The 27,728-nt window shown below is 35.7% G+C and overlaps 2 long non-coding RNA genes across 2 annotated transcripts in view; one reads left to right on the top strand and one right to left on the bottom strand.

Moving 5' to 3' along the window:
- Positions 1-17,963, top strand: part of LOC129644922 (uncharacterized) — a 96,570-nt gene extending 78,607 nt beyond the window's left edge. The window contains exon 3 of the long non-coding RNA XR_008711059.1: positions 17,729-17,963. This is a non-coding gene — a long non-coding RNA (uncharacterized LOC129644922). The remainder of the gene's footprint in view (positions 1-17,728) is intronic.
- Positions 300-27,363, bottom strand: LOC129644923 (uncharacterized). The gene is made up of 3 exons (XR_008711061.1): positions 27,281-27,363; positions 957-1,065; positions 300-553 (listed from the first exon to the last, which is right to left on the bottom strand). It is a non-coding gene; the product is annotated as an uncharacterized LOC129644923 (long non-coding RNA).
- Positions 27,364-27,728: the final 365 nt, after the last annotated feature.

Raw genomic sequence — 27,728 nt, 5'->3', positions numbered from 1 at the left:
TGTAAATTCCATAAAGAATGCAGTATTTCAGAGATCAGTATTTATTTCACAAAAGACAGATATATTGAGGAAGCAAATCTTCTAATTCTATATAAAGCTTACTTTCAAGTATACAGTATAAGAAATTATTCATGTAATGAGAAGCCCAAACCTCTGATAATCAAAGAATCAGTAAGCACACAATAGAAATCTATTTATGGTCCAGTATCCTTCCTAATATTAAGATCTATGAAAAATGTTAATGCTGTCTCTAAGTCTGTGAATTTAAACTATTACAAAGTAAAAGAAATACTGAAAAGCTGTATTTATAATTACTGAAAATTGAGAATCTTTATTATCCTGGAAAGCATAGCACACCTTCCTAGAATAATGACAGAAAACTTCAAAGAAGACATTGTTTTCTCTGTTCATTTTGAATGTTGGCCATTGGGTTAAAAGGAGGGATGGTTTCCCCACTGTGGAAAATGAGCTTTGAAGTTCTGTAATTTCTAATTTGCAGAAAAGATGTTTATAATGAATTCAACTTTCTCTGCTTTGACCTTCAAATGTACACCTTGAATACCAGAAAGAAAAGAAAAATTATAAACTTTAGTGAAATAATTGCCACTTAAGGAATTTGAATCTTGAGTATGACTCCTCTCAGATAGTGATCCAACAGGGTCTCTTCCAGAAAACTCTCTCTCACCCCTCCCCTTCAATTTGCCCACTGCCAATGGTCTGTTAATAGGAGTATTATATAATAAAATAATGGATTTCTCTTTGCACTGGGGAATAATTCCTCATCTACTTTAAATGTGTGCATTCACTTTACAGTCCCCAAAGAAATATCCTTAAGTCAGCTTCTCAGCATGTTCTTACTGGTCAGGAGGAGAAATCTGCTGTGCACGCTGCAGCCGCCAGGATGCCAGCAGGCTAATAACACAGGGCTGCCTTTAACAAGGTGGCGAATCTCCTACCTCTGAAAATTAAGAATGTTGGTCTCTGCAGTAATCTGGCAGAGGGCTGCCTTTCCTTATAAAATTTCTTCCAGGAGCAGCAGAAAGAGTGCCACTATTAGCCTCAAACCTAGAACGAAATAAAGGAAGTAAAAAATATATGGTTAACTAGGCCAGGTCTCTAGTGAAGTTTATAGTCCTGCGTATATTTTTTCTTCTCCTCCTCCTTCTCTCTCACTGTCCCTCCTCCTCCTTCATCATTTTTTCCTGTTCAAGTTTAGTTTGTTTTCTTTCAGAATTTTAGAACCACTGTTAGCTAGTATGAGATAGAATCTTTAGTACTTGACAAAAGAAATCATCTTTCTTTTACTTGAAAACAAATTAAATAAACCTGAATCAGGAACTGATTGAACAAATTGTTCTGGAAGTCTTGCATAGCAAACATGCCATGTACTCTGTGAAATGCTACATCATCCTAAAAAATTAATTCCAATTTATTTCTTAAAAATACCTATGCATTTATAGATATGTCCAGTTAGGCATACCCATAGATGATACAGATTCAGACACATGCACACACACATATATATAAACTACCTGCACATACAAATATGCAGCATTTAAATGAAATGTAAGAACAGAACAGAAAAACAAGAAATCATCTTGTTAATGTTTTAAAAGTCATTATGTGTAATTTGAGAGATATATATATATATATGTACACACACATATACACAATGATAACCACAATTTTCCCTGGTTATTTTAAACATAAAATATATGTATTTTTTATTATATGTTCTTATGAAATGGTAGAAGTTAAGTATAGCAAGTTAATATGGTTTCTGATATTTTGATATTATATGTAAACTAAAAATAGTTTTCAAATTATCTTAAGCGCAGAATGAAATTTACTGACATAGTTACACCCTGGCTAATCAGTTTTCCAAAAATGAACAAATAATAATGATACTTAATTTTTTATTAATTAACTTACAATTTCAGGTCACACCTCTATAATTACTAAAATTTATGAAAAATAGAATTTAGTTGCAAAGTAATGTTACTGCAACAACTTGTGTTAGTGTAGTCAATGTTATGTATATATGTAAAAAGTTACATATATAATGTTTTAAACATTTTCTTAAATCATTGCATTGTTTCCTGATTAATAAAAGCCTTATGAGATAACTATAATCTGTGTGTATGCAAGTATATATATATACATGCATGAAAACATACATACATATATATATTATTACTTAGCATCTGATTACTCAACTCTCTTACTGCCATTTATATGTAGAGTTATTATTATTTTTATTTCCAACTTTCCAACTTCTAATTCAACTTGTGTATGAATTAGAATCAGCTGATCAAAAGCAAAATATCTCATATGATTTACAAGTCTGACTCATTAGAGCAAACCTTTGGGGAGCAAGTACTATATCTTGTCCAGCACTGAATCCCCAGATCCTTACATGATGTTTGATGTAGTGGGAATCTAATAAATATTTGTAGCATGCATTAATGAATGATTGATTTACTTAGTGAACAATTATCATTAATCATTCTTCAAGTGTATGTTTTATCTTTTCTGACTAAGCCCATTACTCTTAGCAAGATTTATAAAATTTGAAGGTGATATAAATACTTTAATCTTTGTATCTGGATAAGTTTCTAAAAGAGATCAACTGGTAAATGTTGTTAGAAATCAGTTAATTGGATCCATTTATTAAGTAAACAAGCCTTGTGCTTTAAAAGAATTGGCGTCCATTCCAGCTAATGGGATGAAAGGAAGGAAGGGAGTCATTTTCTTCTCTGAGAAATTAGTGAAGTCGGCATGGTGTTATATTTTATGACTGTAGTTCTCTGCCTCCAGTGCCTCATAAATATTGATTACTTGAGAGGAGAGTGAGATAAGCTGGAGAATTACCTAAGGAGAAGGCCAAGAAGAGAACAAAACCCCATGTGGCAGGAAGACATAATTCAACTGAAAGCAAGTGGATGTCTCCCTTTGACCAGCAGAACAGGGACTTTGTCCTCTAGAGACAGTAGTAATGCTGTAAGTTGAAAATAGGTTTCCAGGCAGGTATTAGCAAAAAGTCCAAATTTTATAATCTACATAAAAATGATTTTTCTTCTATAACCTGTATATGAAAGGAAAGTTTGGATATTCTTTAGTGTAACTTTTAGAAGTTAAAACCATTAGGTAAGATAACCACATACATATTGTGAATCTGTTTATCAACTCTTTGAAAATTGCTCTAAAACTGATGAGTGTGTGTGTGTGTGTGTGTGTATTTTGGTGTTTGTGAGCTTTCTTGATACTGGAGTAGGAATTCCAGGAAGAATAAATAAATAGGATGGGTACAGCCCTAGAATAAATAAATAGGTTGCGAATATAGAGCATTTTATGAAACTCTATAATAAATAGATGTCATAGCTTGTGAAAATGGACTGAAGAAACAAGAAGGACCCTAAGATGAAGGGTCCGGTGTGCTAACATGAAGAATCTATACCTTATCCATCATTAAACTGGAGTGGAAAATTAAGTTGTATTTTGAAAGGTCATTCTGATATCTCTATAGAGTATGAGTGGATAGGGTTTTATCAATGAGAGAGAGACCAGTAATAGAATATTTCAGTATACTAGAAGAGATAGAAAATTTGTTTACTTGCATGTAGAAGGTAGCATTCATAAGTATTGATTATAGATTGATTATGAGTTGGAGAAAGAGAGAAGAATCTAAGCTGTTAACTTGAACCAAGGTCATTGTGGGGGCAATTGAATGGATGATAGTGATATTGACCAAGATAAGGAGGGGAGAAGGAAGAACAGAGGAGAGTGTGACTAATTCATGTTTTGATTTGTTGAGGTTGAGGTTGTCTGTAATATCTGAATGAAATGAGCATCGGCAACCATTTGTACATATTGCTCAGAATCCAGAAAGAAGATCTGGATTAGAAATATGGACATGTGTGTTATTTACATATAAGTGGTAGGTGAAGCTGTGAAAAGGGAGATGAAGCCAAGAATTAAAATAATAATATCCCTAAGAATACATTTAAGGGATAGGCATGGAAACAGATGCCCTGTAGGAATCTGAGATTGAATAATGAAAGAAGGAAAGCAAAGAGAATGGACCTTGAAGCCAAAGGAAGAGTAAGTTTCAAGGAGTAGTAATCTATAATGTCATTTGTTGGAGATAGACTACATAAAACAAAGACAGAAAAATGAAAATTGGATTTGGAAAAGAGTATATCAATTTTAACTCTTGCGTATTGCATTCAACAGAGTCAGTTCAGTTCAGTTCAGTTGCTCAGTCGTGTCCGACTCTTTGCGACCCCATGAATCGCAGCACGCCAGGCCTCCCTGTCCATCACCAACTCCCGGAGTTCAGAGAAATAGGGCTAAAACCTTTTGCTAAAGTGGATGAAACAAGTATAGACTATTCTTTCAAGAAGCTTAATTGTGAAAGAAAGTAGAAAGATGGAAGTTAATAGAGCAGGATATGCCATGGAATCTGTCTTTGTTATGTGAAAAAATAAAATGAAGGCTGTGACGGAATGAGTTGGTGAAGCAAAGTTTCTGAAATGATGAAAGGAAACCTTTGGTAAGAGTGAAGATGAAGGAGGTAAGAAAATATAGGAGGGAGGCAGAGAGGAAGTGGAAGAGGGAAGAGATAGAACTGATATATATTTAAAAATACCAACCCAAAATATCACAAGCAAAAAAGCAGTTGATGGATTCTCATCCTTGTGGGAATCAGGGCTGGAACTGACTTCCATAAAGTTAGATCCAGAGGATCAAAGTCATTGCAGCTGTGACAATCATGGTCCCTCATGGTGCTGGTTTAATTCTGCACACAGGCTTTTTTGTGTGTCATTAGTTTGGTGGTCTCTGATAGGTGCAGATTTCAGTCCTTCCATTTTAGCAACCTCTAGGGAAAAGATTCTTCTGCTCTCGGTGTTGAAATATCAATCCAGAGAAGTTCTCTGCTTGACTTTTCCTGGCCATGTGCCAGAAAAAAGGTGGGGCATTACAGACAAAGGTGGGGGTGGGGAACAGGCTTGACAGCCTAGTCAAGACCACAGGGGATGGAAATTTGATGGGGGAGGAACCATCAAAATTATCTGGGACAAGGAAGAAAAATCAGCTGTCCGCAAAAAGAAGAAGATTTGATATGATTTGAGAAAGGGCTTACGATTGAGGGTGTAAGCACACAATCATCTTAATTTTTGTCTTTTGGGGTGCATGTGTGTGAAGTAGAAAAAGACGTTATAAAAGTGAGAATTGGAGTCAAATAGGAGACTTGCAGACAGTGATAGAGATTTGCAACTGTCATTGAAGAAAACTGGAAAGAAATCTGACCTGAATATGTAAAGCAATGGACAATTTGTAGGGTGTTTCTTATATAAGACAGTTGAAAAGTTGCTAGATTTGCTTCAGAGGGATTGGAGTATATTCTAGTGCTGTCACATATTTGTGTGAGTTTAGGCAACTCCTCTTCTCTAACCCTCTATTATTTTCATTTTTTTTTCATTTGTGCAAATGAAATGTGCAAAGCACATGAATCCTGGGGCTGACCACAAACTGGATATTGCATTATGGATTTGCAGACTCAGAATCAGATGAATGACATTAAACTGATAGGAGACAATGCATGACTTGCTTCTTGGAAAATAAATGAATGATGGGTTTCTATTTGAAATTAATATTGAACTTTCACTGAACAGAAAATGTGAAAATAAAGTTCACTTTCCTTTCTCTAGTTTTGAAATATTTTTTAAATGAACATGTTATATTGGTGATGCTCTGCACATATGTGTTCAGATCTGAATAAACCAATGGAAAATATAAGAAGAATAGGTCCAAGATGTTGCCCGTGGGGTCTGGATAGATACTAAGACAGATTTATAGCAATTACTTTCAATGTCTGATTACATAATTACCCAGTCAAGGACATCAACAGGATTTAGTCTGATTAGATTGGTAGTAAATGTGGTAAATTTTCTAATTTATCAATAGGAAATCTCTGGATAATTTGGCTAGGTGATAGTTCTGGCTTTTTAATTATTCAACTTAATTAGTCAATCACTTATCTAGGTCTCTAAGCTCTTTCAGTAAATGTTACTTGAATTTAGTAACTGCAGAGTCTTTGAAACTAAGCTGCAACAAAATTCTAAAATGTTTAGTTAATTTGTTCATCACTATAAGTAAAATAAAATCAATCGGGTATTAAGTAGTTAGTATTTCATGAGCACAGTGAGTTTGTATATGTGCATGGGTACATGTGTAGGTGTGTGTGTACACAAACCCTTATACTCTATGTACTGTGACAGGTACTCTTATAAATACTTCACATGAATTAACTCATTGAAATCTTCACCAGCATGCCTGGAGGTAGATATTTGTGTTATTATTATTAGTCTGGTGGTAATATTCTGATTTCTTAGATGAGGAAATTAAGACAGAAAAAGCTGCTGTTCAAACCAAGGCAGCCCAGCTCCAGAATCCATGCTCCCAATGATAAAATGATTATGCTCCAAGTATTTGCTATTTTAGAGACATTTTGTACACAGAATTTTATTTTTTTCCAGAATTACTATTTTCCAGTGATGATTCATAACAGCTACTGAAATATTTGTAGTAAGTACCTACTATTTAAAATAGCATTTACTATTTTTCTGACTATAACATAATGTGAATCATCATGGAAATTTTAAAAAAAATATTACATATAAACTATCATGCAGAGCTATGAACTGTTATCAATTTAATCTATTTTCTTCTGACCTTCATAGTAAGACATTAATTTTTTGTTTTGCAAATTTCAAGTAAATTTCGCCTTTTTCATTTAACTTAAATATATGGGGACTGTGTATTTTCCTAAATTTCTACATATTCTTTAAATTAAGTAAGTTGTTGGATAAAACATTTTTATATAGGTATATCATGATATATTACTTGTCTTGTATTGGGTACTTTGTGACTAATCCAGTATTTTATTTACTTAAATATTAATGTGATGATAACTGTTACACATTTTAGAAAATTTGTAAAGGTATTCACTTAGATGTTGAATTGCTCACTTAAAGTATATGAAGGTTTTAAGGCTCTTTGAAAGACATTCCCAAATTTCTCTCGAGGAATATTATTATGTCAGTTTACATTCTCACCAGCAGAGTGTGAAAGTATCCATCTCATCACACCCTCATTAGCATGAATATTTTCATTTTAAAAAACTTTGGCAGTTTGATAAGTGACAAAATTGCATTTCAATGGTACTTTAATTTTCATTTCTATATTAATAATTAAAGCATTTTTATGTCTCATGAATTGCTGACATCTTTTATTATTAACTCTATCTTATCAATTTACACATAGTGACTTTGTTTTCCAGAACCTCTCCACTATTTCTAAATTGTAATTGGTCTTCCGCTTTTGTTTGTGGTAGTGTTTGTTGTATTTCACATGTGTGTAATCAAATAAAGTGGTCCTTTATGTGTTATTTTCAATTCTGATGGCACATATGGAAACATCTTCACTCATAGATTATACTAATCTGTATATATTATTAGTGCTTTTATATTTTCATTTTTTACAATTAAACTTTAATATGCCCCCATTTCTCTTTTATATAAAGTCTGAAGAGGAACTCATTTCTTTCAAAGTAATTTCAAAATACTTTTGAAATTACTAATTTGACATGCAATACAAATGTTTTAATATACTTGATTTTTTTTTCCCCCAGTGTAGATTTACCTCTGTCTTTTGGTTTTGGTAATCTAATCATTTGTATTCCTAACACTATCCCCTCCATCTGAAAGAAAGTGAAAGTGAAGTCGCTCAGTCCTGTCCGACTCTTTGCGACCCCATGGACTGTAGCCTACCAGGCTCCTCCCTCCATGGGATTCTCCAGGCAAGAGTACTGGAGTGGGTTGCCATTTCCTTCTCCAGGGGATCTTCCTGACCCAGGGATCGAACCCGGGTCTCCCACATTCTAGGCAGATGCTATACCTCTAATGCACTATCAAAATTTTCCTGGATATAGGTTTTTACTTTCTAAGTGAATTATAGGACTATTTTTCTGCTTCTTCACAATATCACGTAGGGATTTCAATTAAAAAAAATTGTAAATCCCTTGGTATTTTGAATCCCTAGATAGAGTGGTCACGGGATAGTCACTCTTCTCTTCTTCCTCTTTCTTTCTCCATTTCTTTTCCCTTGGGCATGCTGCCTACTCTCTCAGATAATCCTTATGGTGAAGGCTTAGGTGATAGCCCCTGTTAGCCCCAGGGAGCCGGGAATGAAGGGGAGTGGGTGAACCATAGGAAGTAGTGTCAGTCGCTAAGCAGTATCCAAGTCTTTGCCACCCCGTGGACTGTAGCCCGCCAGGCTCCTCTGTTCACAGAATTCTCCCGGCAAGCCTACTGGAGTGGGTTGCCATTTCCTGCTCCAGGGAACCTTCTCTACTCAGGGACTGAACCTGGGTCTCCCGCATGGTGGGCAGATTTCCTTACCCTCTGAGCCACCAGGAAAGAAGAGCCCCATAGGGAGTAGAGTGAGGTCCAAGGAACACAAAATCATAGAAAGTCTATCTTGTACAAGAAGATAAATTCTAGGATCAAAGCCTCTCTCTTTTATCCTGAGGTGAAGTGCATTAGGGGAAAGCATCAGAATATGTGAAACAAAATTTCATTTTTATTTTCAGTCTTAGCTAACTGAATTTTAACATTTCTTTAAATAATTAACATGTTAATAGATATTATCACAGTACATATCTCAGATGTTTTCAATGACTCTCACAAATGTTTTCATGACGCTAGTGTTAGAGATATATATCTCAAGTATTATTTCTGCTTACTATTATTTTGAAATTACAGTAAGTTCTAGTCTTGTTGCTATCACAGTTAAAGCTTATTTTTTCAAAAGCACACATAATGCTATACCATAAATACAAAAAAATATTTTGATGGTTGAATTTCAATTTAATTTCTTTGTAATGCTGTGTTAATGGATATTTTGAGATGAGGTTTATAGGTTCCAGCAGACTGTCAAAGGGACTCATGGCATACAAAAACTAAGAACTTTAGATTGTAATTATCAGTTGGGGATTTGGAGCGAAAGTTGTGGAGAAAAGACTTCATAAGTCTCTTTAGTACTCCTTCTGTTTTTTTATTCCTTCACATACACAGGTTCTGTATCACTTAAATGTACTTCTTAGATACTGAGGAAGAGCTGAGTCACTGCAGCTCTCAGAACAGGCATTATGTGGTTCAAGGCAATGGCAGGAAAGAAGCAAGAGTATAATGCTAATTGTTCTTTATTATTTTATCCTTCAGTGCTCATGAATGGCTGTCTCCTGCTTAAGATGCATACCTGGGCAATACAGTCCTCTTCAGTTTTGGAGTTTCTGTTTTCTCAGTTTCTTTTCACATAAATCAACTTTTGCCTGATTTATACCAGTATAACTCATTTGCATATTTCATTAATTTTTGTTCAAATAGAATTTCCTTCTTAATGATATCAAATTTTAATTTCTAATGTCTTAAGTTAGACTTTTACTTAGATTTAAAATCTTCCGTCCTTTTTAATTATTTCAAATTTTAATTTCCAGTGTCTTAAGTTAGACTTTTGCCTAGTTTTGTTAAATCTTTTTTCTTTTCCAATATATGCATTTCAGCTTATGAATATTCCTCTGAATACTCTTCTAGGTGTATCCTAGAAAACATGTAGTGTTCTTCCTACTATTTGAGATCTCTATATTACCTTTCTGGTTTTTTCTTTGACCCATGAATTATTTAAAAGTATATTTATAAATTTTTAGACTATGATATGGAAGAGTTCAGTTCAGTTCAGTTCAGTTGAGTCACTCAGTCGTGTCCGACTCTTTGCGACCCCATGAATCGCAGCATGCCAGGCCTCCCTGCCCATCACCATCTCCCGGAGTTCACTCAGACTCACGTCCATCGAGTCAGTGATGCCATCCAACCATCTCATCCTCTGTAGTCCCCTTCTCCTCCTGCCCCCAATCCCTCCCAGCATCAGAGTCTTTTCTAATGAGTCAACTCTTCGCATCAGGTTGCCAAAGTATTGGAGTTTCAGCTTTAGCATCAGAGCTTCCAAAGAACACCCAGGACTGATCTCCTTTAGAATGGACTGGTAGGATCTCCTTGCAGTCCAAGGGACTCAAGAGTCTTCTCCAACACCACAGTTCAAAAGCATCAATTCCTCAGCGCTCAGCTTTCTTCACAATCCAACTCTCGCATCCATACATGACCCCTGGAAAAACAGTAGCCTTGACTAGACGAACCTTTGCTGGCAAAGTAATGTCTCTGCTTTTGAATATGCTTCTAGGTTGGTCATAACTTTCCTTCCAAGGAGTAAGTGACTTTTAATTTCATGGCTGCAGTCACCATCTGCAGTGATTCTGGAGCCCAAATAAATAGTCTGACACTGTTTCCACTGTTTCCCCATCTATTTCCCATGAAGTGATGGGACCAGATGCCATGATCTTCGTTTCTGAATGTTGAGCTTTAAGCCAACTTTTTCACTCTCCTCTTTCACTTTCATCAAGAGGCTTTTGAGTTCCTCTTCACTTTCTGCCATAAGGGTGGTGTCATCTGCATATCTGAGCTTATTGATATTTCTCCTGGCAGTCTTGATTCCAGCTTGTGCTTCTTCCAGCCCAGTGTTGCTCATGATGTACTACTCTGCATATAAGTTAAATAAGCAGAGTGACAATATACAGCCTTGAGGTACTCCTTTTGCTATTTGGAACCAGTCAGTTGTTCCATGTCCAGTTCTAACTGTTGCTGCCTGACCTGCATACAAGTTTTTCACGAGGCAGGTCAGGTGGTCTGGTGTTCCCATCTCTTTCAGAATTTTCCAATTTATTGTGATCCACACAGTCAAAGGCTTTGGCACAGTCAATAAAGCAGAAATAGATGTTTTTCTGGAACTCTCCTGCTTTTTTGATGATCCTTCAGATGTTGTCAATTTGATCTCTGTTTCCTCTGCCTTTTCTAAAACCAGCTTGAACATCTGAATGTTTACGGTTCACATATTGCTGAAGCCTGGCTTGGAGAATTTTGAGCATTATTTTACTAGTGTGTGAGATGAGTGCAATTGTGCAGTAGTTTGAGCATTTTTTGGCATTGCCTTTCTTTGGGATTGGAATGAAAACTGACCTTTTCCAAGTCCTGTGGCCACTGCTGAGTTTTCCAAATTTGCTAGCATATTGAGTGCAGCACTTTCACACCATCATCTTTCAGGATTTGATAAGCTCAACTGGAATTTCATCACCTCCACTTACTTTGTTTGTAGTGATGCTTTCTAAGGCCCACTTGACTTCACATTCCAGGATGTCTGGCTCTAGGTGAGTGATCACACCGTCGTGATTATCTTGGTCATGAAGATCTTTTTTGTACAGTTCTTCTGTGTATTCTTGCCACCTTTTCTTAATATCTTCTGCTTCTGTTGGGTCCATACAATTTCTGTCCTTTATCGAGCCCATCTTTGCATGAAATGTTCGCTTGGTATGTCTAATTTTCTTGAAGAGATCTCTAGTCCTTCCCATTCTGTTGTTTTCCTCTATTTCTTTGCACTGATTGCTGAGGAAGGCTTTCTTATCTCTCCTTGCTACTCTTTGGAACTCTGCATTCAGATGCTTATAGCTTTCCTTTCTTCCTTTGCTTTTTGCTTCTCTTCTTTTCACAGTTATTTGTAAGGCCTCCCCAGACAGCCAGTTTGCTTTTTTTGCATTTCTTTTCCATGGGGATGGTCTTGATCCCTGTCTCCTGTACAATGTCATGAACCTCAGTCCCTAGTTCATCAGGCACTCTGTCTATCAGATCTGCTACTGCTACTGCTAAGTCACCTCAGTCGTGTCCGACTCTGTGTGACCCCATAGATGGCAGCCCATCAGGCTGCCCCATCCCTGGGATTCTCCAGGCAAGACCACTGGAGTTGGTTGCCATTTCCTTCTCCAATGCAGGAAGCTGAAAAGTGAAAGTGAAGTCGGTCAGTCGTGTCCAACTTAGCGGCCCCATGGACTGCAGCCTACCAGGCTCCTCCGTCCATGGGATTTTCCAGGCAAGAGTACTGGAGTGGGGTGCCATTGCCTTCTCTGGATCTAGTCCTTTAAATCTATTTCTCACTTCCACTGTATAATCATAAGGGATTTGATTTAGGTCCTACCTGAATCAGAGAAGGCAATGGCACCTCACTCCAGTATTCTTGCCTGGAAAATCCCATGGACGGAGGAGACTGGAAGGCTGCAGTCCATGGGGTCGCTGAGGGTGGGACACGACTGAGCGACTTCACTTTCACTTTTCACTTTCATCCATTGGAGAAGGAAATGGCAACCCACTCCAGTGTTCTTGCTTGGAGAATCCCAGGGAAGGGGGAGCCTGGTGGGCTGCCGCCTATGTGGTCGCACAGAGTCGGACACAAATGAAGTGACTTAGCAGCAGTAGCAGCAGCATACCTGAATGGTCTAGAGGTATTCCCTACTTTCTTCAATTTAAGTCTGAATTTGGCTATAAGGAGTTCATGATCTGAGCCACAGTCAGCTCCTGATCTTGTTTTTGCTGACTGTATAGAGCTTCTCCATCTTTGGCTGCAAAGAATATAATCAGTCTGATTTTGGTGTTGACCATCTGGTGATGTCTATGTGTAGAGTCTTCTCTTGTGTTGTTGGAAGACGGTGTTTGCTATGACCAGTGTGTCTCTTGGCAAAGCTCAATTAGCCTTTGCTAATAATAATAGCCGTATTCCAAGGCCAAATTTACCTGTTACTCCAGGTGTTTCTTGACTTCCTACTTTTGCATTCCAGTCCCCTATAATGAAAAGGGCATCTTTTTGGATGTTAGTTCTAAAAGGTCTTGTAGGTATTCATAGAACCATTCAACTTCAGCTTCTTCAGCATTTCTGGTTGGATCATAGGCTTGGATTACCATGATATTGAATGGTTTGCTTTGGAAACGAACAGAGATCATTCTGTCATTTTTTAGATTGCATCCAAGTACTGCATTTCGGACTCTTTCGTTGACCATGATGGCTACTCCATTTCTTCTATGGGATTCCTGCCCACAGTAGTAGATATAATGGTCATCTGAGTTAAATTCACCCATTCCAGTCCATTTTAGTTAGCTGATTCCTAGAATGTCAACGTTTACTCTTGCCATCTCCTGTTTGACCGCTTCCAATTTGCCTTGATTCATGGACCTAACATTCCAGGTTCCTATGCAATTTTGCTCTTTACAGCATCGGACCTTGCTTCTATCACCAGTCACATCCACAGCTGGGTATTGTTTTTGCTTTTGCTCCATGCCTTCATTCTTTCTGGAGTTATTTCTCCATTGATCTCCAGTAGCATATTGGACATCTACCAACATGGGGAGTTCCTCTTTCAGGATCCTATCATTTTGCCTTTTCATACTGTTCATTTTGCCTTTTCATACTCAAGGCAAGAATACTGAAATGGTTTCTTATTCCCTTCTCCAGTGGACCACATTCTGTCAGACCTCTCCACCATGACCCTCCCGTCTTGGGTGGCCCCACAGGGCATGGCTTAGTTTCATTGAGTTAGACAAGGCTGTGGTCCCTGTGATTAGATTGACTAGTTTTCTGTGATTCTGGTTTCAGCGTGTCTGCCCTCTGATGCCCTCTTGCAACACCGACCGTCTGACATGGGTTTGCCTTACCTTGGCGTGGGGTATCTCTTCACGGCTGCTCCAGCAAAGCGCATCAGTCATGGGTGTTTTTAGAAGGAATGATGCTAAACCTGAAACTCCAGTACTTGGCCACCTTATGCAAAGAGTTGACCTATTGGAAAAGACTCTGATGCTGGGAGGGATTGGGGACGGGAGAAGAAGGGGACGGCAGAGGATGAGATGGCTGGATGGCATCACCGACTCGATGGACATGAGTCTGAGTGAACTCCGGGAGTTGGTGATGGACAGGGAGGCCTGACGTGCTGTGGTTCATGGGGTCACAAAGAGTCGGACATAACTGAGCGACTGAATTGAACTGAACTGAGCAGGATAAAATCTCTGAATGCTGTTTACCTTTAATGATGATTAAAGGTGACATGAATGCTATGTCACTATTTTTTTATTATTGTTTTAACTTTTTTTCGATTTCAACCTCTTTTGACACATGTATACTTCAAGAGTGTCTGCAGAAAAGTTGGGCATGACTTAGCAACTAAACAACGATATATAAGTTTGTGAGTTACCAATGTTTAAATGCAGAAAGAATTGAAAGTTAAAATGATAGCATTTTGTTGCCTTAAGGATTTCCCGTAGATTTGGATGCTTTCCAGCTAAGGTTAAAATTGGTGTGCATATCTATGGTTCATGTTTCTATTAAAATTATTAAATTAAAAAGATATTAGAATATAGTAATTAAGCAATCAGAATTGCATAATAAATAAAGTAGGCTATCGTATTAAAAAGTAGGATATTTTATAAGCATTTAAAAATTATTTATTTATGGCTGAGCTGCATCTTTGTTGCTGTGTGCAGACTCTTTTTAGTTGCTGCTGTGGATGGGGGTGCTACTCTCTAGTTGTGGTATGTGGGCTTCTCCATGGGATCACTTCTCTTGCTGTGGAGCATAGGCTCTAGGGCCCGTGGGCTTCAGTAGTTGTGGTATACGGGATTAGTTGCCCCAGGCATGTGGGATCTTCAGAGACCAAGAATGGAACCCATGTCCCCTCCATTGGGAGGCAAATTCTTAACCACTGGAGCACCAGGGAAGTCCATGGGAAAATCTTTTTAAACATAGTGGTCTAGAATCTGTTACAAGTGCAATACAGTTGTCCCTTCATATCCATGAATTCTGCATTCTTGGATTCAAGCAACCTCAAATCAAAAATACATGGAAAAAATTCCATAAAGTTCCAAAAAGCAAGACTTGAATTTGCTGTGTGCTGGTAGTTACATAACATTTAAATTGTATTTACAACTATTTACATAGCATTTGTATTGTTTTCTGGGCTCCAAAATCACTGCAGATGGCGATTGCAGCCATGAAATTAAAAGATGCTTACACCTTGGAAGGAAAGTTTATGACAACCTAGATAGCATATTAAAAAGCAGAGACATTACTTTGCCAACAAAGGTCCATCTAGTCGAGGCTATGGTTTTTCCAGTGGTCATGTATGGATGTGAGAGTTGGACTGTGAAGAGAGCTGAACGCCAAAGAATTGATGCTTTTGAACTGTGGTGTTGGAGAAGACTCTTGAGAGTCCCTTGGACTTCGAGGAGATCCAGCCAGTCCATCCTAAGGGAGATCAGTTGTGGGTGTTCACTGGAAGGACTGATGTTGAAGCTGAAACTCCAATACTTTGGCCACCTGATGCGAAGAGTTGACTCATTGGAAAAGACCCTGATGCTGAGCAGGATTGGGGGGCAGGAGGAGAAGGGGACGACAGAGGATGAGATGGCTGGATGGCATCACTGACTCGATGGACATGAGTTTGGGTAAACTCTGGGAGTTGATGGTGGACAGGGAGGCCTGGTGTGCTGCAGTCCTTGGGGTCGCAAAGAGTCGGACACGACTGAGCGACTGAACTGAACTGTATTGTATTGGCCTCATAAGTAATCTAGAGATGATTTCAAGTATACCAGAGGTCATATGTGAGTTATATGCAAATATTGTGACTTTTTATATAAGGGACTTAAGCATCCTTGGGTCTTGGTATGTGGAGGGTACAAGGGATGATCCTGGAACCAATCCCTTGTGAGTACCAGGGATGATTGTAATTCATTGCATCAGAGTCTGGCCAATATAAAAGTAGAATAAGTGGAAGAATATAAAAGAATAAATGAATCAGTGATCTTTGATTCATTTGCACTGAATTATTAAAAAAATGATATGTGAATAAATTGGTTTTAAGGCATTGAGCAACTAGGCAACAAGAATAGTATCTCTTCAAATTTGCTATTGGTGGTAAAATGCAGTTTTTGTTTTTTTTAATACACTTATGCCTCTCATTTTTAAATTTTGGAGAGATAAATAAACTACCTGAGAAGGCGATATCAGCTCAAATGAAATATTCAAACAATATGAATGTAAACTATAGACTACTATGCATAATCCTTATTTCTTGAGACTTTTTTCAAACTTATTTCTCTCTGGCAGTTACATAGTCTTTTGGTTTATTTTATAAAAATAATGGAGTAAAATAAACATAATATTCTCCATATTTGGGAATTTAATTTTACTAGTGCAACTCTGTACCTTGGGTTTAAAATTTGAAATACTGATATTATAACATGACAATTACAAATATCTTCCTAAGAGTCCTGGTAGAAAGAACTTTCTGGATTTTTGAGCCTATCATACAGCTGCAGGTCATTGTTAGACATATTCTTATTTATCAATAAATATTTTTAGTAAAAAAAAAGTGAGCTCCACTTATTGAGTTTATATTATATGCCATATTCTGTACTAAAGTTTTACATATAGTGAATTTCATTTATTCCTCAATGTATGCCTGTAGAGTGTTATCAACCTCATTTTACAAATGAAGAAATTGAAGTTCAGCAACATTAAATATCATGCCCCAGGTTACACAGCTGTTGAGTCACTTGTCTGAGAATTCAATCCAGGCGTGTTTATGAGGTATGAACCACAGTCTTTGCCTTCTGGATATGTGCCATATTTTGCCTGTGTAGTGAAGGAATTCATTCTTACATGCTTCCTGGTTCAAAGAATATAAAATGGCTTCATTTCGGCATTTAATAACAGGTTGCAGTTTGTGCTTATTAGATGAACCTGCTAATAAAAATGGGGATCAGTTAATCAACAATTTCAGTGTGTACTCTTGTCTGTTGCAAATACATATGGACTGGATGATGTATTTGAGTTAATTTGTGTATGTCATATTATAGAGCTGACATTTTTAAGGATTTATATATATATATATATACACACAGTGTTTCCTTGGGCTTCATACTCTTATTTTTAAATTTTTTTGGGAAAGTTTCTAAATATTTATAAAACTTGAAAGAAAATTACAATAACGTTCTATATAGTCACTGCCTCATATTCAAAATTACTACATTTCACCCTAGCAAATGATTGTTCTGTAGAATGTTCTACAATGTAGACTTGTCTGTTTGGTTCTTTGTGTTTTTTTTTAACTTGTTTTTCCAATTTTTTTATGTCTTTGCCAATATTTAGCGTTGCTAGATGGGGATGTGTATGTTTTGGTATTTTGTTGTTTAGTTTTAACCATTCTAGTCAGTGTAGACTTACAGTGACACCTTATTTTGTTTTTCCTTTAAATTTAGCTCCTGACTGAAAGTGTTGAGCGGTTTTTCATGTGCTAATTGGCCATTTGTAAATCTTTAATGGAGTGTTTCTTTCAGGTGTTTTGCTCTTTTGTTTTATTGGTCGTCTTTTTATTATTGAGTGTAAATGTTCTGTAATATATCCTTGATTGTAGTCCCATGTCAGATTTATGTTTTATAGATAATTTTCTGAGTTTATTGCTTTCCTATTAATTTTCTCAATGTTCTTCTTTTTCTTTACTGAGTAGAACTTTTTGATTTAATGAAGTCTAATATGTGTATATATATATCCCTCTTCCTCTTTTGGTTTGTATTTTCTGTGGCCTACTTAAGAAATTTTGACTACCCTCAAATTATACAGACATTCTGTATGTTTTCCAACAGCTTTCTATTTGCATTTTATGTTTAAATGTATGATCTGAGTTATTTTAGTGTATGAAATGAGATAGAAGCTGAGAGTCTTTTTTTTTTTTCTTTTCCAGTTATGGATATCCAGTTATTCCAGCACATTTACTGAAAAGACTTTCCCACTATCATTTGATTGCTTTTGCATGTTTATCAAATATCAGATGACTAAATAAATGGGAATTTGTTTCTGAGCTTGTTATTCTGTATCAATGATCTATTAGCCATTTTTAATCCCTGTATTACTGATATTATTAGCCTTGATTACTGTAGAATTTTGCTAACTCTTGAAGTCAGATAGTAAGAATCCTCTGACATTGCTATTCCTTACTAAATTGCTTTCAATGTTTTAGACATTACCATGTGAGTTTTACGGGGCTTCCCTGGTGGCGCAGAGGTTAAAGCATGTGCCTGCAATGTGGGAGACCTGGGTTCGATCCCTGGGTCAGGAAGATCCCCTGGAGAAGGAAATGGCAACCCACTCCAGTATTCTTGCCTGGAGAATCCCATGGACGGAGGAGCCTTGTGGGCTACAGTCGTCCACGGGTCGCAAAGAGTCGGACAGGACTGAGCGACTTAACTTCATACTTCACTTCATGTGAGTTTGTAAGCAGCTTGACAGTTGTTCTGGCTGTTTAAATTCCTTTGTATATACATATAATTTTTATAGTCTGCTTGTCAATTTCTACAAAAAAGCTGTAGGGATTTTATGAATGATAATATTGAATCTATGGATTAATTTTGGAGAATAAATATTTTTTAATCCACAAAATGGAATATTGCTCCATCATTTAGAACTTCTTTAATTTATGTTGGCAGTGTTTTGTGATTTTCACTCTCTTGCATAGATCTTCTGCAACTTTTGTTAAATTTATCTCTTAATATTTCATATAGTGATGCTATCATAAATGGAATTGCTTTTAATTTTAATATCATGTTAGGTATTGGTCTATATAAATATAATATTTGACATTGGATATTTATCCTGCTACTTTTAAAGAATCACTTTCTAGTCTAATAGATTTTGGATCAGTTCTTTATGGTTTTTTATGCAGATGATCATGTTGTTCACAATTAATGTTTTTACTTTTTCCTTTCCATATGTCTCATTGCATTATTTTTTCTTAACTGTGATTCACTGAGTAATATTTCTAGCACAAACTTGCATAGAAATGGTAAAAGCAGATGTTCTTGATTTGTTTCCAATCTTAAGGAAAGTATTCAGATTTTCATAATTAAGCAGGTTATTTGCCACTGTCGTTGGTTTTTTAAGAGGCTTAATCAAGGAGGAGTTTATTATTATTGTTTAAACATAAGACTGAAGATATGCTTCTAATTGTATTTATTTGGCTAGTTGACTGTACCAGAGATTTCAGAAATATACATTCATTTTTGCACTTATTTCTCAGAAATCTAAGAGATGCCACAAAAGGATATCAGTACACATATTTTGTATTGTTTTATACTTTTAAATAAATGTGCTGTATCAGGTTTTGGAAATTCTGTTTGGTTACTAAGTTGTTGAGACTTTTTTCTTTTAACCAAAAAAGAGTATTGAATTTTGAGATTGTTCTTAAAAATGTCTATTGATAACATCATATTGGCCTCTTTTTTAGTCACCACAGTTAGTATGATTGATTACATGCTGAATTTCAATTATTAAACCAACCTTGCATTGCTCAGAAAAGTTCCATTTCATCAAGCTGTATCATCATTTTTATATATTGCTGATTTCAATTAGTTAATATTTTGCTAAGGATTTTTTTTTCCATGCAGGTTTATAGGTTTGTAGATTTATTTTCTTAGAATGCCCCTCCCCACTTACTTGTTTTGACATTCTATTAAAGTTGGCTTTATAAGTTGTGAAGTTTTTCCTTCTTTTTTGTTTCCTGAAAGTTCTTTTATGGGATTGGTATTATTTCTTCTGTAATTGTTTAGTAGAATTCTTGAGTGTTAACCATCTGGGACTGGACTTTTATTTATGGGAATATTTCCCTTTAATTCAATTTCAGTTTATTCTTGTATGGCCCTTAAAGACTGTGCCTTTCATGGAATCTGTCCATTTTATCTAAGTTGTCAATTGTATTGTTGTAAAGTTGTTTATATTAATCTCTATTACCCTTAATTTCTATTATAACTGAATGATATTCCTTCTGGCATTTCTTGTTATTGTTAATTTGTGTTTTCTTTCCATATTTCCTGATCATACTGATTTTATGTGTTTATTGATTGTTTTGAACTTTTCAAGGAAGAAGTTTTTTTCTTTCACTGATTTTCTGTATTGCTTTATAATCTTCTATTTCAGATTTCTGTTCTTTATGATTATTTTCCTTTTACTTACTTTCAGTTCAATTTGTTTTTTAAAATTTTCTATTTTTCTTAAAATGGACATTTAGATACTTGGTTTTAACTTTTTTTTTTTTTAATAATAAAGACATTTGAAACTAGATTTCCTCAAAGCACTGCTTTATGTTTTTTCCCCTATACATTTTGTATGTTGTATCTTTCTTATCATTTAGTTAAAAATATTTTCTACTATCCCCTGTTATTTTGTCTTTAACCTGTACACTTCAGTACTTTTTAAATTACTGTGATTTTGTTTTTAAAGGCCAATCACATGGTCTGCCTTTGTGAATGTACCATGTTCATCTGACGAATGTACTTTCAACAATTGTTGCATGCTCTCTTCTATAAATATCAATTAAAAATGAAAGGGTTAAACTGTCATTCAGCTCATCTATGAGCTTATATAATTTTGGTCTAGTTTTCTAAAAACATCTTGACAAATTCTTAAAGATACATGTTAAAATATCCAGTTGCTATTATGTAAATGTCTTTTTCTCCTCTTTTCTGTTCATTTTTGTTTCATATATTTTAAAGATTTCTTATAAGGCCCAAATATCTTTATGGAATGTTGGTATTCCTGGTGAATAAATTCATTTATTATTAGCAAGTGCATCCATGGTAATACTGTTTATCTTGAAGTCTATTTAGAATGCTCAAACTACAGCACAATTTCAGTCATCTCACATGCTAGTAATTTTCAAAATTCTCTAAGCCAGGCTTCAGCGATATATGAACCGGTAATTTCCAGACATTGAAGATGGTTTTAGAAAAGGCAGAGGAACCACATATCAATTGCCAGTATCCGCTGGATCATCGAAAAAGCAAGAGAGTTCCAGAAAAACATCTATTTCTGCTTTCTTGACTATGCCAAAGCCTTTGACTGTGTGGATCACAATAAACTGTGGAAAATTCTGAAAGAGATGGGAATACCAGACCACCTGACCTACCTCGTGAGAAACCTGTATGGTCAGGAAGCAACAGTTCAAACTGGACATGGAACAACAGACTGGTTCCAAATAGGAAAAGGAGTACGTCAAGGCTGTATATTGTCACCCTGCTTATTTAACTTATATGCAGAGTACATCATGAGAAACGCTGGACTGGAAGAAACACAAGCTGGAATCAAGATTGCCGGGAGAAATATCAATAACCTCAGATATGCAGATGACACTACCCTTATGGCAGAAAGTGAAGGAGAACTAAAGAGCCTCTTGAAAGTGAAAGTGGAGAGTGAAAAAGTTGGCTTAAAGCTCAACATTCAGAAAACTAAGATCACGGCATCTGGTCCCATCACTTCATGGCATATAGATGGGAAAACAGTGGAAACAGTGGCTGAATTTATTTATCTGGGCTCCAAAATCAGTGCAGATGGTGATTGCAGCCATGAAATTAAAAGACACTTACTCCTTGGAAGGAAAGTTATGACCAACCTAGACAGTATATTAAAAAACAGAGACATTACTTTGTCAACAAAGGTCCATCTGGCCAATGCTATGGTTTTTCCAGTAGTCATGTATGGATGTGCGAGTTTGACTATAAAGAGGGCTGAAGGGCAGAATTGATGCTTTTGAACTGTGGTGTTGGAGAAGACTCTTGAGAGTCCCTTGGACTGCAAGGAGATCCAACCAGTCCATCCTAAAGGAAACTGGTCCTGGCTATTCATTGGAAGGACTGATGTTGAAGCTGAAACTCCAGTATTTTGACTGCCTGATGAGAAGAGCTGACTCATTTGAAAAGACTCTGATGTTGGGAAAGAGTGACAGCAGGAGAAGAAGGGGATGACAGAGGATGACGTAGTTAGATTGCATCACCAACTAAATGGACATGAGTTTGGGTAAATTCCCGGAGTTGGTGATGGACAGGGAGGCCTGGCATGCTGCGGTTCATGGGGTCACAAAGAGTGGACACGACTGAGCAACTGAACTGAACTGAACTGAACCTGGGTATTAATTAAGAAAGTACTGTTTTCTCTGCATTCAAAGAGAAAACCTTCAAATAAAATCCATAATGGTGACTTCCATTAGTTCACATAAAAATCACATATTAAACATTACTTTTATTATGATTATTATTAAGATATCTCAAGATGAGTGAAGACTTGATGTCTCTGGTTACAATTTTAGAGTTCATATTTGCAAGAATGAGATGAAGATGGCTGGATATGGGTGTTATATATAGGATAGAAAGTCAAATAGGAGACAGTCTCCTATACATAGGGGAAAGTCAAATAAAACAGAAGTATACAAATCCTCCTTACTAAGAGAGATGGAAGTCTACTTCTAAATCCACATGGATTTCTTCCAATTTATAGCATAAAAACATTAAAAAAAGATATGTTAAACAACAAAAGTTGAAAGTTTAAAACAGTTTATTAGCAAAACCCCCAAGGGCAAAATAAGAGTTTTAAAACCTATTACAGAAAAGAAAAAAAGATAATTTTAAAAAGAAATAGTTAATATATAAAACCAATAATACAAATTAGAAAAATTTTAATGATTATCATAATATTAATAAAATGGCTAGTAATATAGTATTGAAGTCTTATGGAAAACACTATAAAATAAATAAACATTATAAAAATTAAGTACAAAAGAATTTAAAGTATTTTGAAATTTTAAAAGACACAAGTTTTTAAAAAGTAGAAACTTTAAGAAATACCCAGCAGAAGTTCTGTTATGTTTTCAACTCTAAGCTTGAAGCCCCTGGTTAAAAAAAAAAAAAAAAAACTAATAGCCCATCAAAGAAGAAAGAAAAAATAACACTGAAATTTGAGCTGGAGCCCAAAACAGTTTTAGTTCTATCCAAGCAAGTAAGTCAATAAAAACAAAAATAATAAACTTCATAGGATTATAATAAAGCTCAAAGACTCTACAATGTAATATTCACAACGTACAGTATATATCTAAAACAGCTCAGCCTACGAAAGACCAAGAAACACAAACTATTCTCAAGAAAATAATGAAGGTCAATGCTCCAATGATCTTGAGGCTGAAATCAGCTGGATTTAATGAAGTCCTTATCACCATGCACAAAGTAAAGAAAATATATTCAAATAAAATCAAAGAATTCTCAGAAAAAAGCAACTACTGAAGATAACTAATAAAATATGGAATTGAAAAGAAAATATTTGAAATAAATAATTCATTGCATAGTACACTGGAGACAATGGAGGAAAGAACAGGAAAATCGGAAGATAAAATAACAGAAGTTATACAATCTGAAAAACAGAAAGAAAAATATTTTTAAACAGAGAGCTTTAAGGACCTCAGGGATGATATCTAAAGGTCTAGTATACATATAAGAGTCTTGAAAGGACTGAAGGACAAACAAGGGGCACAAAATATAACAAGGATTGTTGGCCAAACACTGCACAATTTAGTAAAAGATATAAATTTACCTATTAAAGAAGTTTAGCAAACAATAAGTAGGATATATACACAAAAGAAAAACACAGCTAGGCACATAACAATACAAATTATAAACACAAACCTACAAAGATAAAGTCTTGAAAGCAGATAAAGAAAAAGGACATATTATGTTCAAGTCAGTTTTCATTCCAGTCCCAGAGAAAGGCAATGCCAAAGAATCTTCAAACTACCTTACAATTGCACTCATCTCACATTAGCAAAGTAATGCTCAAAATTCTTCAAGCTAGGCTTCAACAGTACATGAACCAAGAACCTCCAGATGTTCAAGCTGGATTTAGAAAAGGAAGAGGAACCAGAGATCAAACTGCCAACATCTGCTGAATCATAGAAAAAGGAAGAGAATTCCAGAAAAACATCTACTTCTGCTTCATTGATTATGCAAAAGCCTGACTGTGTGGATCACAACAAACTATGGAAAATTCTTAAAGAGATGGGAATACCAGACCACCTGACCTGCCTCCTGAGAAATCTGTATGCAGGTCAAGAAGCAACAGTTAGAACCAGACATGAAACAACAGATTGGTTCCAAATTGGCAAAGGAGTACATCAAAGCTTTATATTGCCACCCTGCTTATTTGACATATATGCAGAGTACATCATGAGAAATGCTAGACTGGATGAAGCACAAGCTGGGATCAAGACTGCAGGGAGAAATATCAATAACCTCGGATATGCATATAACACTATCCTTATGGCAGAAAGTGAAGAGGAACAAGAGCCCCTTGATGAAGAGGAGAGTGAAAGAGGAAAGTGAAAAAGCTGGCTTAAAGCTCAACATTCAAAAAAACTAAGATCATGGCATCCAATCCCATCATTTCATGGCAAATAGATGGGGAAACAATGGAAACAGTGACAGACTTTATTATCTTGGGCTCCAAAATCACTGCAGATGGTGACTGCAGCCTTGAAATTAAAAGATGCTTGCTCCTTGGAAGAAAAGTTATGACCAACCTAGATAGCATATTGAAAAGCAGAGACATTACTTTGCCAATGGCGGTCTGTCTAGTCAAAGATATGGTTTTTCCAGTAGTCATGTATGGTTGTGAGAGTTGGACTATAAAGAAAGCTGAGCACCAAAGAATTGATGCTTTTGAACTGTGGTGTTGGAGAAGACTCTTGAGAGTCCCTTGGAGTCCCAAGGAGGTCCAACCAGTTCATCCTAAAGGAAATCAGTCCTGAATATTCATCTGAAGGACTGATGAAGCTGATACTCCAATACTTTGGCCACTGATGTGAAGAACTGATTCACTGGAAAAGACCCTAATGCTGGGAGAGATTTAAGGTGGGAGGAGAAGGGGAAGACAGAGGATAAGATGGTTGGATGCCATCACTGACTCAATAGACATGAGTTTGAGTAAACTCCGGGAAATGGCGATGGGACAGGGAAGCCTGGCGTGCTGCAGTCCATGGGGTCGCAAAGAGTTGAATGTAACTGAGTGACTTAACTGAACTGATAACTAAATGATGGTGGGGGTAAGGATAGCTTGATCTATGGATTCCAGATTTCTTTTGTTCTTTTTTTTTGTGAAGTGATATAATATTAACTATAATTAGACTACAATATGGGTTGCCAGTCCAGGTTCAATGCACGATACTGGATGCTTGGGGCTAGTGCACTGGGATGACCCAGAGGGATGGTATAGGGAGGGAGGAGGGAGGAGGGTTCAGGGTGGGGAACACATGTATACATGTGGCGGATTCATTTTGATATTTGGCAAAACTAATACAATTATGTAAAGTTTAAAAATAAAAAAAAATAAAAAAAATAAAAAATTAAATGTCTTTCCTTGTCACAGTTTGGTGTTGGTTCAGCCCTACTTATTTTTACTCTTTCTCTTTTGCCCTTTGCTTTTTTTCTCCTCACCATACTTTCCCTCCTAATTTACAATGAATTCCAATAAAGTTTATTTTCATTACTTAATTAATTACCTTTCTGCCATTTTGTTATTTCTCCATGTTGCAGATTCTCCATGTTGTAAAATTAATTGTTTCCCTCCAATTTCAAAGTTCACAATTCTTGACTCTTTTTTTTTTTTTTTTTACTAGACAGCTCTCTCTATGCTTTTGTTTTCATCTCCTCTCAACTTCCATGGATTTTGTGCTACCAATTATACTTGGATTTTTATATTTTCATGCCTCTTCTTATGTTTCTTCCTAAAAGGATTCTGTACTCTCTCTTTGAGAATAGAGACCATATGTTTGTCACTCTGTGTTCATTAATCGGTCCTTTATTGATCGCCTATGGTGTGTCTGTATTGTTCTGAGTATCTAGATGCAAAGATGTAGATCCTGTCTTTGCTTGTGTAGGACACGTACTCTTTCATCCCTCATCTTTACCACTGTCCAGTCCTTAACTTAACACTTTGCAATAAAGAGCAAATTACTGAACTGAATTGCCATCAACTATTTAAGTAGTCTATAATTAGGTGTACCTTCACTTAAAATTTTTTGTCATGCTATGTAGTAAATTTTGATTTAACACAAAATTTGAGCTAAACTAAACTTCCTACTTTATTGAAATTGTAGTATTATTTTATTTTTTTAGCCCATAACTGTCACTGCTTGCAGTCCCTCAGTAGTTATCTTAACCTGGCAATTTAGACAGTTGTAAAGTGTCTTGGTAATTGCTCATCTGTAACAATACTCACAAAGTTCTTAGAACAGTTTTTCATACATTTTAATGTACATATAAATTACCTGAAAATTCTGTCACAGAAGGTTTTGGTTCAGAAAGTTTTGGGTGGGCCTGAGTTTCTGTATAATGGGCTTTAAAATAATGCCTGCTTGTTCAAGAAGTTTCAATAGCAGACTTCTAGAGTATTCTGGGATACTGGGCACAGATAAAGTTTAGAGCAATAAATACTTTCCCATTTGATACAAATAAAAATGTAATTTTATGTAAGTATACAAAGTATTGAAATTTATACTCATCAAGAAGGCAGCATATAGTGCAGGTGAACAGTACTAAATTGAAGATATATACACATGTACTAAATTTTATTTTTCTCTATTTTGCTGAAAATTGGAACCAATTAGGTGATAGATATCAAATAAATGAATACTTTTAACCAAACATTGAAAAATCTGTGATGCATTGAAATTGTGAGCAGTGGCGAGATTAGCTATGTGGATTCTTCAGTCAGGGACAGACTATTTAGCCATTCGGATGTTATCTCATCCCAATTAACAGAGATGTTTTTATTGTGAGTTTGAAATATGAACATAAATGTGGCTGGCAGAGGAAAGAATAAAAGATTTTTCTTTGTGAGAATAGGTAAAAATAGATTGATATAGCTATTAATATTATTCATGTTTAAACAGAATATATACTTAATTAGAGTAAGAGTTAAAGAAATACGATTTCTTGTTTTAACTAGATGTCTTTTAGTCTTTATTAATTACTAAATCCCTTCCTAATCCAACACTGAGATTTTGAAGTCCTGGGGCTTCTGTTACTCCACCAGCAGTTTTTTTTTTTCTTCTTTTTCTCATCTTTTCTTTTTTTGTTTTTTCATCTTTTTTAGTAAAGAGTACCAAGTACTTCCAAAATAGCAGAAAAAGAAAGTTATATAGTGCTGTGAGGGCACTGTTCTCTATTAAATACATTTTGTCTGGACAAAGGATTTTTGTTTTCTGACTTTGTTATTGTTCTCTTAGAAAGCCGTATTTATGTTTTCTCCTTGTCTCTATTTCTTGCTATACTGTGTGTCATGAAGCTTCTTATTTTCTTGCTGTACTGTGAGTTTCATGGAGGTTCTTGTTTATTCCAACATCAATTACAAAGCTTGATTTGGGGTGGACACCAAAGACAATATCTATTGCATTTCAGTGATAATCTAATAAGTATGTACCCACCTTCTCAGCTGATATCCTCCAGGTTTAACTCTTCCAATTAGATATTCCAGAGTTGCAAACAGGAAATAAGATGACTTCAGAAGTCTAGTAATAATTATTTTGTAAGAACCTAGAAAATATTAAAATAAGTAAGCAAATATAAACAAAACCCAAAATCCAAAATTGGAGGGGACTTTCCCCACCTACTTCTCTTGCTTAGAAGCTTTCCTTTATCATATGACAATAGTTTGGTTTACTATTTGCTATTTATTTTACCACTATAATTAGTGATTTTCAATGTTACATTTTTTCCAGCTTTGAGATATGTGAAAAAAATGTGAATGGAAGACAATTTTTAAAATATTAGTTTTTTTATGTTAAGTGCATAGAAAAAAATTCTCAAATTAGTGTAAAGAATAGATATAGTTATACAATTTTTATCAGAAGAAAGTTGGCTTCCCTCTGGTTC

This window comes from Bubalus kerabau, chromosome 2 (genome assembly GCF_029407905.1).
Source record: "Bubalus kerabau isolate K-KA32 ecotype Philippines breed swamp buffalo chromosome 2, PCC_UOA_SB_1v2, whole genome shotgun sequence".
NCBI classification, from domain to species: Eukaryota; Metazoa; Chordata; class Mammalia; order Artiodactyla; family Bovidae; genus Bubalus; species Bubalus kerabau.
The sequence above is the reverse complement of the archived record's forward strand: the minus strand, read 5'-3'. Positions and strand labels throughout refer to the sequence as shown.